Genomic DNA, 12,418 nt, shown 5'->3' with positions numbered 1-12,418 from the left:
CAGCCTTGGTACTTTCTGTATGACATACTATTGTTATTATTCACTTGATGTTAGTGGTCACTGATCAACATGCTATAACTATGCTTCTGTATGATACTGCTTCTTGTTGTTATGTAGCAGTTTCACCTGTATATGTATATGTATGTCTTTTTATCGTAAACCTCAATAAAAATTATTCAAACAAAAAAAACCTAACACTACTAAAAAAATTTAATACTAAAATTACAAAAAATAACAAATACGAAATTACAAAAAATAACAAACACTAAATTACAAAAAATAACAAACACTAAATTATGAAAAATAACAAACGAAATTATCCAAAATAAAAACAATTACACCTAATCTAATAGCCCTATAAAAATAAAAAAAGCCCCCAAATTAAAAAAAAAACCTAGCCTACAGTACTACCAATAGCCATTAAAAGGGCCTTTTGTAGGGCATTGCCCTAAAGAAATCAGCTCTTTTACCTGTAAAAAAATACAAAGACTCCCCCAACAGTAAAACCAACCACCCAACCAACCCCCCAAAATAAAAAACCTAACTCTAACAAAAACCTCAGCTACCCTTTGCCCTGAAAAGGGCATTTGTATGGGCATTGTAAGGGCATTTAGCTCTTTTGCATTGACCTGAAAAGGGCATTTAGCTCTTTTAAAAAAGCCCAAACCTTAATCTAAAAAACCCCACCCAAAAATGTTTTAAAAAAAAACCTAATACTAACCCCTGACGATCCACTTACAGTTTCTGTAGTCCGGACATGTAGGTGGTGAGAAGTTTTCATCCATATATCCATTTTTTTTTAACAAATGATCTGGGTATTGTATTTTGTCCACATATAGTTGTATGGTATAGGTTTTCTTTCTTTATAGAATCCCAGTATTATATTTTCCCATTTATATGATCTGTATAATATATGTGTTGAACTGTTACATTAGGTATAGGTATAAGTTCTTGCCTATTATCACAACATTCATAATTTTGAAGTTTTTAAGTCACAATATACAGATATGTAGCAAGGTTAAACTTTTTTTTTTATGATCTGGGTATTGTATTTTGCACCATTTAGCTGTATGGTATAGGCTTAGTGAGAGATTACTTGTATAGCTTATTATAGTGTATTAAAATAGTAGTCCTTAATGTAAAGTTGATACTCAATATACGCTTTTTTCTTTACAGCATTACAGTATTATATTTTTTCCATTTACATATTTGTATAATATGTGTTTAACTGCTATATTACTGTTTACTTTCTATATTGAATGATTTATGTGATGTACTTGTTTGAATTATTAGATTGAGCACTGCTTGTTTCCAGACATTCAAGAGTTAACTGTGGTAACAGATTTACGTCAGTGTGGTTACATAATTTAAGAAGGCTGTGAGCTAGCAAACAGCACGGTCTATGAGTAAGGCAGAGAAGCTGAAACATGTCAGACCGCTGCTGTCCTAGCTCTTTTGTTTTAATGCACTGAGAGTGTTTTTACATTTTGTATGGCAATAAAAGCTAAGTATTATCTTTTACCTGTGGCCCCGACTCGCCTTTTTTTCTCTTGTGGCTGAAGTTTTCATCCAGGTGGCATCTTCTATCTTCATCCTGGCGGCGTGGAGCGTGTCTATCCTTGAAGACATCTGGCGCGGAGCGCCCTCTTCATACAGTCTCGGCCATACACTGAATCTTCAAGGCAAGGGAGCCTTTTCAAAATGGTGTCCCTTGCATTCCTATTGGCTGATTTGATTTTTGAAATTCAAATCAGCCAATAGGATGAGAGCTACTGAAATCCTATTGACTGTTCAAATCAGCCAATAGGCTCCCTTGCATTGAAGATTCAGTGTATGGCGGTGACCATATGAAGAAGACGCTCGTGACGGATGTCTTCAAGGATGGACCCGCTCCGCGCCACCGGGATGAAGATAGAAGATGCCGGCTGGATGAAGATAGAAAACGCCGCCTGGATGGATGAAGACCCCGCCGCCTGGATGTCCGGACTTCAGAAACTGTAAGTGGATCGTCAGGGGTTAGTGTTAGTTTTTTTTTTTTTACTTTTTGTGGGTGTTTTTTTTTTTAGATTAGGGTTTGGGCTTTTTAAAAAGAGTAAAATGCCCTTTTCAGGGCAATGCAAAAGAGCTAAATGCTCTTTTAAGGGCAATGCTCATACAAATGCCATTTTCAGGGCAATGGGTAGCTTAAGTTTTTGTTAGAGTTAGTTTTTTTTATTTTGGGGGAGTTGGTTGGGTGGTGGGTTTTACTGTTGGGGGTCTTTTTATTTTTTTACAGGTAAAAGAGCTGATTTATTTTGGGCAATGCCCTGCAAAAAGGCACTTTTAAGGGCTATTGGTAGTTTATTGTAGGCTAGGTTTTTTTTGGGGGGGGGTTATTTTTTTTAGGGCTATTAGATTAGGTGTAATTGTTTTTATTTTGGATAATTTAATTTGTTATTTTTTGTAATTTAGTGTTTGTTATTTTTTGTAATTTTAGAATTATTTTTTTTGTTAGTTAATTGTTAGTTATTTTAATTTTAGTATAATAGTTATGTTAGGTTAATAGTTAGTTTAAAATTAGGTTTTTTTAATTTCACAGGTAAGTTTTTATTTATTTTAAGATAGAGATATTGTAATTTTAATATAATGTTAGGGGGTTGTTAGGTTTAGGGGTTAATAGTTTAATTTAGTTTTTTGCAATGTGGGGGGCCGGCGGATTAGGGGTTAATATGTTTATTTTGTGGTGGTGATGTGGGAGGCCAGAGGTTTAGGGGTTAATAACTTTATTATAGTAGCGGCGATGTCGGAGATCGGCAGAATAGGGGTTAATATCTTTATTATAGTATCTGTGATGTTGGGGCGATGTCAGGGGCAGCAGATTAGGGGTGTTTAGACTCAGGGTTTATGTTAGGGTGTTAAGTTTAAACGTAACTTTTTTTCCCCATAGACATCAATGGGGTTGCGTTACGGCGATCGCCATTCCGCGCTTAGCTTTTTTTAAACACCTTCTCCCTATTGATGTCTATGGGAAAAGTGTGCATGAGCATAATCAACAAATGGGGGAAGTTCTGGGTTTATACTGAGCACGTATTCTCAGCCCTTGGATTTTGTGAGGTATGGAGCTCATTGCCACCATATCGCACACTCAAGGCAACTTTTTAGAAACTTGTAATGGCAGCGCTATGGGGGGTGAAATAACGCAACTTTTGTTGCATTCGTTTTGCACCCTCTATAACTTGTAATCTAGGTGAATGATAATAAAGGTAGTGAAGATAAATTTGCTATCAGTACAGTAATACCAACAATATTCTTTGCCGTCACAATTATTGTCAATGCTAATGATAAAAATAAAATCAAGAATCAAGAAAAACTTGGTTATGTAAATGGTGGAAACGGTTGTCATGGAAATGAGATAACAGCAATTAATAATAATTATATTAATATTAATATTGATCATGCTATGACGATAATGGTTATAATGGCAACAGCTATAATAATATAACTATCATATTATTTATGATTATAGCAATGATGAGCATAATAATGCTATTGCATATTTTTTATTTTTTTATCTAGAGTGATATCTTAGCATATTTGTAACATATGCTGCATAACATTTAAGGAAGATTTAATAAGGATTTTTAATACATTTTATTATCATCAAAATCCAATTAATTAGGCTTTCAGTTGTCTCATGTCATCAGATTCTGCAGACATACCTTACACAATTTGATCCATCGTTCCATGCAGCAGATATCAATCATTGTCCTGACACTAACCTGATCTTCTGCAACTTGTATCATGGGAACATTTTATGAAACAGACAGAGGAAAATAAATTGCCCTATCTCATTTCTAAAAGTCTTTCCTAATGCACATTTTGAGTTTTCCCATCCCTAGCACTGCTAGTGTCATTTAAATGCCAGATTTTATATTTGCTGCAAAGATCTTAGAAATAATGTGCAAGTTAGTAGATGTACTATGAAATTGTTGCAATGAAGATTTCTCTTTTTTTATACCACACCAGCAGCTTTGGGCAACAAAAAGCCTGTTCTTAGCTTCAACAATTTTTTAAATGACTTTGCAATATACTCTTTAAAAAATATGAAAACAATGTATACTATGTGAGGATGGCTATATTTACAATTGCACATTTACAACATTTCCCCATATGCAAGAAATTAAAAGCAGCGGAGACTTGCCACTGATCACTGAAAGCAGTACCTTCATATATAAGCCGTCTTCTGAATGACTGTCAAGTAAAATAATATAAACTATATTGAGCTTTGTTTCAATCAATCCACAAAAATGGAGGCACTTAAAAAAATTAGGACACAAAATACTAAATAATGAGTTTGTGTGTCGCTAAACAGTAACGGCTAAATACTGTAACAATGTTCAGTCCGCCATGTTGCTCCTGACCTCAGCCTCAATTAGCATAGGTCCCTTTGTCCTGTAGGTACCAGAATGTCTTCTCAAAATTCCTAACAGTGGTTGTATTGCAATTAGTCCTAACCACAACCTCCAACCAATGTAATAAACCCCTCTCCCTTGCAGTAAAGTCAACAAAACAAATACAGTACAGAAGAATAGCAGCTTATGCTTTTTGCATTAGAATGTCCTGAATAAACAGATTTTAACTTAGTATTTGATCTATCTCTTTGTCCTGTTAAAGACCTTGAGAATAGCAGTTTAAAGTAACTACTATACAACCAATGGAAAAAGAACTACCTAACTATAGACAGGTCAGTTATTATAGAACCACGTGAAATAAAGGTGGGAATAAATACTATAGCTAATAATAATAATCTGCTTAAATTCAATCTTGGTGGTAATTTCATTTCACATACAAATGCCTTCCTCATACAAATTTAACCTGATTTTTTTGCACAAGCAATACCCATTTTTCTTTTGCAAGATGTGCCGAGTCCACGGATTCATCCTAACTTGTGGGATATAGTCCTTCCTGACAGGAAGTAGCAAAGAGAGCACCACAGCAGAGCTGTCTATATAGCTTGCCCCTTAACTCCACCCCCTAGTCATTCTCTTTGCTGGCTCTAAGCAGGAAGAGTAAAGAGAAGAGGTGTTAAACTGTTAGTTTTATTTTATCTTCAATCAAGTGTTTGTTATTTTTAAATGGTACCGGTGTTGTACTATTTACTCTCAGGCAGGACATAGATGAAGATTTCTGCCTGGAGGATGATGATCTTAGCATTTGTAACTAAGGTCCACTGCTGTTCCCACATGAGCTGAGGAGTACAGCAAAACTTCAGTGTGAGGAACGGTTTCTTGCTATACAGCAATGAGGTATGTTCAGTTATATTTTCTGCAGAGACTGTGTTAACTCAGAAAGGCTGACAGTGCCCCCATTAGGGGAAGGGTAAGCAGTAATCCTAGTGTTATCAGAGGTTTTTACTAGCTTGCATAAATGGTTAATTTTTTGTGGGAACTCAGTTTGTTATGAGAAATTGGAACAAACGTTTTTTGTGTCTGGGAGTAACGTTTTCTGTTTTATGGGACATTTGCTTGAGGGTTCTTTGGGGTTGTTTATAACCCACATGGCTTTCAGGCAGGGTTTGTTAGTTTTGTGTAGGCCCCAGCAACATCGAGTGAGGTGGGCGGGGCCTACATTTACAAGCAGCAAGCAACTTCTCCTGAGGTCCTGAGAATCTTCTGAGGGACTAATTGAAGCTTTAAACCCCATTTTATCGCTTCCTAAGGGCAGGTAGGGCCACAGCAGAGCTGTGGCAAGGTGCTTTAGGGGTTTTTAACCGGTTTTAGACACTTATCAATCCATTTTTTTCATTTGGGGGTCTATTGCTTTTTAAATTGTGGTGCAATCTTTCTAAAGCTTAGTGGGTACACTGTTAAAATTTCAGAATTTTTGAAGCAATTTTAACCTGTTTTGCAGTTTGTGTATGCCTTTTTTTTTCTTAAAGGTACAGTACCATTTTTGCAAATTGTGTTTTTTTCATTAAATAAAGAGTTCTCTTATTCCTCTCACAAGAGTTCCATTCCTGGGAACTCTGATAGATTCGGTGGACATGAAAATATTTCTGACGGAGGTCAGGAAATCAAAGATTTTAACCACCTGCCGAGCTCTTCATTCCATTCCTCGGCCGTCAGTGGCTCAGTGTATGGAGGTAATCAGACTTATGGTAGCGGCAATGGACATAGTTCCGTTTGCTCGCTTGCATCTCAGACCACTTCAACTATGCATGCTCAAACAGTGGAATGGGGATTATGCAGATTTATCTCCTCAGATAAATCTGGATCAAGAGACCAGAGGCTCTCTTCTTTGGTGGTTGTCACAGGATCACCTGTCCAGGGGAATGTGTTTCCGCAGGCCAGCGTGTGTTATTGGGACGACGGACGCCAGCCTATTGGGCTGGGGTGCAGTCTGGAATTCCCTGAAAGCACAGGGTTTGTGGACTCAGGATGATGCCCTCCTACCGATAAATATTCTGGAATTAAGAGCGATATTCAATGCTCTTCAGGCGTGGCCTCAGCTGGCTTCGGACGGATTCATCAGGTTTCAGTCAGACAACATCATGACTGTAGCTTATATCAATCATCAGGGGGGAACAAGGAGTTCCTTGGCGATGATAGAAGTTTCCAGGATAATCCAATGGGCAGAGACTCACTCTTGCCATCTATCAGCGATCTATATCCCAGGGGTGGAGAACTGGGAGGCAGATTTTCTTCTAAGTCGTCAGACTTTTCATCCAGAGGAGTGGAAGCTCCATCCGGAGGTGTTTGCTCAACTGGTTCAGCTATGGGGCACACCAGAATTGGATCTGATGGCGTCTCATCAGAACACCAAACTTCCTCGTTACGGATCCAGGTCAAGGGATCCTCAGGTAGTATTGATAGATGCTCTGGTCGTTCAACCTGGCTTATGTGTTTCCACCATTCCCTCTCCTTCCGTGTCTAATTGCCAGATTCAAACAGGAGACCTGGTGGACATGTCATCTCTGCCACCATGGACTCTGCCACTGAGACGGGACCTTTTGATTCAAGGTCCATTCAAGCATCCAAATCTAATTTATCTGCAACTGACTGCTTGGAGATTGAACGCTTGATTTTATCAAAGCGGGGTTTCTCTGAGTCGGTCATAGATACCTTGATTCAGGCTCGAAAGCCTGTCACCAGGAAGATCTATCATAAGATATGGCGTAAATATCTTTTTTGGTGTGAATCCAAAGGCTACTCATGGAGTAAGATCAGGATTCCTAGGATTTTGTCTTTTCTCCAAGAAGGATTGGAGAAAGGATTGTCCACTAGTTCCTTAAAGGGACAGATATCTGCTTTGTCTATTCTGTTGCACAAGCGTCTGGCAGATGTCCCAGACGTTCGGGCTTTTTGTCAGGCTTTAGTTAGAATTAAGCCTGTGTTTAAACCTGTTGCTCTGCCATGGAGTCTCAATTTAGTTCTTAAAGTTCTTCAGGGGGTTCCGTTTGAACCCATGCATTCCATAGATATTAAGCTTCTATCTTGGAAAGTTCTGTTTCTAGTTGCTATCTCTTCAGCTTGAAGAGTTTCTGAACTATCTGCATTACAATGTGACTCGCCTTATCTTGTTTTCCATGCTGATAAGGTGGTTTTGCGTACCAAACCTGGGTTCCTCCCTATGGTTGTTTCTAACAGGAATATAAATCAGGAAATTGTTGTTCCTTCTCTGTGTCCTAATCCATCTTCTAAGAAGGACCGTCTGTTGCACAACTTGGACGTGGTTCGTGCCTTGAAGTTTTATTTGCAGGCAACCAAAGATTTTCGCCAATCTTCTTCTTTGTTTGTTGTCTATGCTGGAAAGCGTAGAGGTCAAAAGGCTACGGCTACCTCTCTTTCCTTTTAGCTGAAAAGCATCATCCGTTTGGCTTATGAGACTGCTTGACAGCAGCCTCCTGAAAGAATTACAGCTCACTCCACTAGAGCGGTGGCTTCCACATGGGCTTTTAAAAATGATACTTCTGTTGAACAGATTTGTAAGGCTGCGACTTGGTCTTTGCTTCATACCTTTTCCAAATTTTACAAATTTGATACTTTTGCTTCTTCGGAGGCTATTTTTGGGAAAAAGGTTTTGCAAGCAGTGGTGCCTTCCGTTTAGGTTCCTGTCTTGTCCCTCCCTTCATCCGTGTCCTAAAGCTTTGGTATTGGTATCCCACAAGTTAGGATGAATCCGTGGACTCAGTACATCTTGCAAAAGAAAACAGAATTTATGCTTACCTGATAAATTTCTTTCTTTTGCGATGTACCGAGTCCACGGCCTGCCCTGTCTATTCAAGACAGGTAGTATTTTTTATGTAAACTTCAGTCACCTCTGCACCTTATAGTTTCTCCTTTTCTTCCTTGGCCATCGGTCGAATGACTGGGGGGTGGAGTTAAGGGGGGAGCTATATAGACAGCTCTGCTGGGGTGCTCTCTTTGCTACTTCCTGTCAGGAAGGACACTATCCCACAGGTTAGGATGAATCCGTGGATTCGGTACATCGCAAAAGAAAGAAATTTATCAGGTAAGCATAAATTCTGTTTTTTTCCTTTAATGATTTAGAAAAAACATGCAATTTTAAACAACTTTCTGATTTACTTCTATTATCTAATTTACTTCATTCTCTTGATATCCTTTGCTGAAAAGCATATATAGATAGACTCAGTAGTTGCTAATTTGTGGCTGCACAAAGATGCCTTGTGTGATTGGCTCACCTATGTGAATTGCTATTTCTTAACAAAGGATATCTAAAGAATGAAGCAAATTAGATAATAAAAGTAAATTTGAGATCGGAGTTTCCAGGGGAGGAGCCAGACGGCAAGTCACACTGAAGCGTCCATCTGAAGCTGATCCAGCCCTGCACCTGTGGCAGAGGACGCCAATACTTGCACCAGGAAGCCTGTGTGACTCAGGCAGGCAAGGAAGTGAAGAGAAGACCCACCCAGAGCTCCCATAAGCATTGTTCCATCACGCTAGTTTGCCAAGGAAGCTTAGCCAGCTTTCTCCCAGGGGCTGTCATCAAAGCGATACTTGTTATCCCTGTTGAGAACCAGTCCCCCCTCTCACCGGTGCTGCGTGAGGGGGTCCAGTTATCTTTCCCTAACAATGCCTGAGTCTGCTGTCTAAAGAGGCTGCACTAAGGTCCGGATACAGATTTTTAGTATTGACAGCTCTCCCCCCTCCCAATGGTACTGCATGAGGGGAGACTTATCCTATGTTCCCATCGGGAAAGTTGGCACTTTTTAGAGAAGTATTCTCTTCAGCCTGAGGTTAACCTAGAGATGGTAAGTGGGTGGTAGCCTATCCTCCAGCGTTCTACATTCTGTGTGTGTCAGGGTGCCAGGAATCAGACTGAGACGAAATGTGCAAAAATAATCACACCTTAATTAATAGCAAAAAATTATAAAAAGTCCACAAGTCAAATAACAAGCCAGGAATCAAAAACCAGAGCTGGTAGTCAGACAAGCCGAGTCAGGAGCCAAAGCGAATAGTCAGACGAGCCGAGTCAGGAGCCAAAGTGAGTAGTCAGACGAGCCGGAATCAGGAACAAGGAAAACAGCAGAGTCAGGAACAAGCCAGGGATCAGGAACCAGGAGGGATGTCAGATAGCCAGGTACTATACAGGAGCTCTTACAAACAGGTCTGAGACAACGCAAAGGCAAAGCATACTGAACAGAGGCCCTGTAAATAATAAGTGATGACATCACAATTCTGAGACTGCATCCTGTCTCACATGGATGATGCACACCAGTCTGGCCATAAAAGGAAGTGCAGCAAATGAGCAGCATCCCCCACAATGCACCATAGTCTGCAAGAGAAGTGAGTAAAATGGCTGCCAGCAGCACATGGCAAACAAAACAGGTAAAAACCCTGACAGTACCCTGCCCTCAACGACCCGTCCCCCGCGGGAGGACAAAAGGCTTATTGGGGAAACAGGCATGGAAGGCACGGAGGAGGGCGGGAGCATGAACATCAGAGGAGGATCCAATGAATGCTCTTCCGGACCGTAGCCCCTCCAGTGAACCAAATACTGTACCCAGCCCCTGGACATACGAGAGTCAATAATGCTGCTGACCTCATACTTCTCATGGTTGTCAACAAAGATAGGATGGGGATGAAGCAACACAGTGGTAAACCGATTACAAACCAATGGTTTCAAGAGGGAGACATGAAAAACATTGGAGATGCACATTGCAGGAGGAAGGTCAAGAGCGTAAGCCACAGGATTGACCAATCAGAGTATTTGAAAAGGCCCAACATAATGGGGAGCCAGTTTATTGGAAGGCACACGAAGGTTCAAGTTGCGGGAGGACAGCCAAACTCTCTCACCAACCTGGTAGGTAAGCATGGGCAGATGCCTACAATCAGCCTGGAACTTTTGGTGCTGCATAGAACGATGAAGGCAATCCTGAATCTGCACCCACGTGGAACGGAGTTGCCGGAGATGCTCCTCCAAAGCCGGAATACCCTGAGACATGAATGAATTGGGCAACAAGGATGGTTGAAACCCATAATTCGCCATGAACGGGGATAACTTGGAGGAAGCATTAATTGCACTATTACGAGCAAACTCAGCCCAAGGTAACAGTTCAGACCAATTATTGTGGTGATCTGAGACATGGCAACAGAGGGACTGTTCCAGAGCTTGATTAGACCGTTCTGCAGCCCCATTGGATTGAGGGTGATATGCCGAGGAGAAGGAAAGCTGGATCCCCATTTGACCACAAAAGGAACGCCAAAATCTGGAGACAAACTGGCTACCCCGGCCCAACACTATCTCCTTGGGTAACCCATGTAAATGGAAGACCTTCCTGGCAAAAATTGAAGCAAGCTCCTGAGTGGTAGGCAACTTCTTCAAGGGAATGCAATGTGACATTTTAGAAAAATGGTCAACCACCATAAGGATAACAGTATTGCCATTGGAAACAGGGAGCTCGACAATGAAGTCCATGGAAATATGTGTCCAAGGATGCTCACCATTAGCAATAGGTTGAAGAAGACCCACAGGAAGACGTCAAGGAGTCTTATTATGTGCACAAACTGAGCAGGAGGCAACATACGCAGCAACATCAGAACGAAGACCTGGCCACCAGAATTGGCGAGTGACAGACCAAATCATTTGGTTCTTGCCTGGGTGACCTGCGGCTTTAGGATAGTGGTAAGTGTGCAAAAGTTTAGTTCGAAGATTCTCAGGAACAAAACACTTACCACTAGGTTTCTCTGGAGGTGCATTGGTTTGTGCAGCCATGATCTCCTCCCCCAAGGGAGAAGTCAAATTAGTACGTATGGTAGCCAAAATATGGTCAGGAGGTATAACTGGAGTAGGTACAGACTCCTCCTTGGACAGAGGCGAAAGTTGTTGAGAGAGGACATCAGCCCTAACATTCTAACTACCAGGCCGGAAGGAGACCACAAAATTAAACCGAGACAAAAATAGCGCCCATCTGGCCTGTCGGGGCAACAAAAGTTTTGCTTCAGAAAGATAAGCTAAATTCTTGTGGTCAGTAAGAATGAGCACTGGCACGCTAATACCCTCGAGAAGATGGCTCCATTCCTTGAGTGCCAAAGTTATAGCCAGTATTTCCTTGTCGCCAATTTCATAATTGCTCTCCGCTGGAGAAAATTTCTTAGAGAAGAAACCACACGGATGCAAGAAACTGTCAGGCGTAGGACGTTGAGACAAGAGGGCACCTACTCCAGTCTCAGACGCATCGACCTCAAGAACGAAAGGCAGGACAGGGTTAAGATAAGCCAGAACTGGAGCGGCATCAAAGCAGTTTTAAGACTATCAAAGGCCTTAATAGCATTAGGTGACCAATGGAGTGGATCATTCTCTTTACGGGTCATGTCTGTGATAGGTTTGACCAAGGAAGAAAAGTTTTTAATAAACTTTCTATAGTAATTGGCGAAACCCAAAAAACATTGAATAGACCGAAGACCAACTGGGCAAGGCCACTGCAGAACTGCAGATAACTTGTCAGGATCCATGGAGAACACTGCAACGGAGATAACATAACCTAGGAAGGTTACTTAAGTCTGATGGAACTCACACTTCTCGAGTTTACAAAACAGGCCATTCTCACGTAGTCTCTTAAGAACCTGTGTAACATCAGAACGATGAGCCTCAAGTGTAGGTGAGTGTATAGGATGTTGTCTAAGTACACCACAACACACTGTTGCAACATATCTCATAGGACATCATTTATAAATTCCTGGAAAACAGCAGGAGCATTACATAGGCCAAAGGGCATTACAAGATACTCATAATGCCCGCTCCTGGTGTTAAATGCTGTTTTCCATTCGTGGCCCACCTTGATCCTAAGGAGATTGTACGCTCCTCTCAAATCAAGTTTAGTAAAGACCATAGCTCCCTTGAGGCGGTCAAAGAGTTCTGTATGAACCGAATAGGGTAAGCATTCTTAATGGTAAGACGATTAAGACCCCTATAATCG

Source organism: Bombina bombina, chromosome 3, assembly GCF_027579735.1.
Source record: "Bombina bombina isolate aBomBom1 chromosome 3, aBomBom1.pri, whole genome shotgun sequence".
Classification (NCBI taxonomy): domain Eukaryota; kingdom Metazoa; phylum Chordata; class Amphibia; order Anura; family Bombinatoridae; genus Bombina; species Bombina bombina.
This window is presented reverse-complemented; position numbering follows the sequence as displayed.